The following is a 3,667-nucleotide window of genomic DNA, read 5'->3' on the forward strand; positions in this document are numbered from 1 at the left end:
CACACACACACACACACACACACACACACACACACACACACACACACACACACACACACACACACACACTACCCTACACACACACTAACACACACACACACACACACACACAAACACACACACACACACACACTAACACACACTTCTGAGCTTTGCTAAAAATTAACCTATGAAGCAGACTGTGTGTGTGTGTGTGTGTGTGTGTGTGTGTGTGTGTGTGTGTGTGTGTGTGTGCGTGCGCGTTTGCGTGCGTGTGTGTGTGCGTGTGCATGCACATACACACACACACACACACACTACCCTATACATACACACACACACACGCACACACACACTACCCTACACAGACAAACACACACACACACACACTTCCCTAAACACGCACACACTACCCTACAAACACACACAAACTACCCTACACACACAAACTACCCTACACACACACTACCCTCCACACACACACACACACACACACACACACACACACTACCTACACACACACACACACACACTACCCTACACACACATGCACACACTACCCTACACACACACACACACACACCTAAACACACACACACAGACAAACTATCACATATTACACACACACACACAGCTAGAGAGTGAGAGAGACAGAGATAAAGACAGAGATAGAGGGAGAGAGAGAGGGGGGGGGAGGAGCACGGAAGCTGGGGTGTTTCTGCTGGCAGGAGTACGTCATCTTGACAAAAACACACACACACACACACACACACACACACACAGACAAACCATGACTTATTACACACACACCCCCACACCCCACCCCCACACACACCTACCCTCACACATACAGACATACACACACACTACCCTACATATACATACAATACATACACACACACACACACACACACACACACACTACCTACACACACACACACACACTACCCTACACGCACGCACACACACACGCACACCCACACACACATGACGCACATGCGCACACACACACGCACACACACAACGCCAATACACACACTATCACATATTACACACACAGTGAGAGAGTGAGTGAGACAGAGATAGAGGGAGAGAGAGGGGAGTAGAAAGCATCACCTATTATAAACACACAGACACACAGCCCATCACATACGTAAGACACACACACACACACACACACACACACACACACACAGGCCATCACATACATAAGACACACACACACACACACAGGCCATCACATATGTAAGACACACACACACACACACACACACACAGAAACATAGGCCATCACATACGTAAGACACACACACACACACACACAGGCCATCACATAGAGAGAGGGGGGGAGGAGGATGGAAGCTGTGGTGTTTCTGGTGGCAAGAGTACGTCACCTTGACAAACACACACACACACACACACACACACACACACACACACACACACACACACACTACCCTACCCTACACACACACACACCTCTACACACACACACACACTACCCTACACATACATACACACACACACACACGCACACACACACTACCCTACACAGACAAACACACACACACTTCCCTAAACACGCACACACTACCCTACAAACACACACAAACTACCCTACACACACACTACCCTCCACACACACACACACACACACTACCTACACACACACACACACACACTACCCTACACACACACGCACACACTACCCTACACACACACACACACACACACACATATACACACACACACAGACAAACTATCACATATTACACACACACACACAGCTAGAGAATGAGAGAGACAGAGATAGAGACAGAGATAGAGGGAGAGAGGGAGAGAGAGAGAGAGAGATAGAGGGAGAGAGGGAGAGAGAGGGGGGAGGAGGACGGAAGCTGTGGTGTTTCTGCTGGCAGGAGTACGTCATCTTGACAAAAACACACACACACACACACACACACACACACACACAAAGACAAACCATGACTTATTACACACACACACACCCCACCCCCACACACACCTACCCTCACACATACAGACATACACACACACACGCACACACGCACACACACACTACCCTACACAGACAAACACACACACACACACACACACACACACTTCCCTAAACACGCACACACTACCCTAAAAACACACACAAACTACCCTACACACACAAACTACCCCCCACACACCTACCCTCACACATACAGACATACACACATACTACCCTACATATACATACATACATACACACACACACGCACACACTACCCTACACGCACACACACACACATACACACTACCCTACACGCACACACACACACTACCCCACACACACACACACACTACCCTACACACACACACACACACACACACACACACACACATACATACACACACACACAGACAAACTATCACATATTACGCACACTCACAGAGAGTGACAGAGACAGAGATAGAGGGGGAGAGAAAAAGAGAAGGAGAGAGAGAGGGGGAGGAGGGAAGGTGTTGTTTCTGGTGGCAGGAGTATGTAATCTTGACAACAACAACACACACACACACACAGAGACAAGCCATCACTTATTACACACACACACACACACACACACACACACACACACAAACACACACACAGCCACCCACCCACACACACACAGTTAGAACATCACCTATTACAAACACAGAGCCACACACACACACAGGCCATCACATAAGACAAGCAAGAAGATAAAACAATCTGATACTTAAGAGCATACGTTTGGAGAATTAACTTTCAGTTTGATCTTTAGATTTGACCTGATAGAGAGAGTGAAGTTTTCAGAACAAACACACCCACACGCACACCTACACACACACACACACACACACACACACACACACATACACACAGACAAACTATCACATACACACATACACACAGTGAAAGAGACAGAGATAGAATGAGAGAGAAGGGTGGAGGGAGAGAGAGAGCACACACACACACACACTACCTTACACATACACACACACACACACTACCCTACACATACACAAACACACACTACCCTACACATTCATTCACGCACACACACAAACAATACTTTACACATAAACACACACACACACTACCCTAGACATACATTTACACACACGCACACGCACACGCACACGCACACACTCACACACACACACACACAAACTACCCTACACACATACACACACACACTACCCTACACACACACAGACACACACACACTGTGACGACCCTGCCTCTTTTGGGTTGCTGGGCGGGCTGTTTGTCTGTCTCTGTGTTTGTGTTACAGATGACCCGCAGGTGTGTTGGCTCGTCAGTTATTGGGAACACCCGGTGTTCCCAGTACTATAAGAGCCAGTCACCCTGATTCATCGTCAGATTGCCACGGAGATCCTGACAGATATTCAGAGAGCTTAAGGACGCGCTGCTCGCGCAATGCTCATCGCTACGTACTTCGCTACGATACAACATTACACCTACTGCCCTCAGCATGCATACATACATGGACATCCCTACTTGATCCACTGACTGCTCCCCACCTCACTGTAGTTCTTGCCTGGTCATATGACCGTAGTTAATAATAAAGTAATACCTTTTAGAGTTAAGCTCTGTGTGAATCTCTGTTATTTGCCATGGCTGTGAGCCGGTCATGACAAATTGAGGCTCGTTCTG

Source organism: Clupea harengus, chromosome 26 (assembly GCF_900700415.2).
Source record: "Clupea harengus chromosome 26, Ch_v2.0.2, whole genome shotgun sequence".
NCBI classification, from domain to species: domain Eukaryota; kingdom Metazoa; phylum Chordata; class Actinopteri; order Clupeiformes; family Clupeidae; genus Clupea; species Clupea harengus.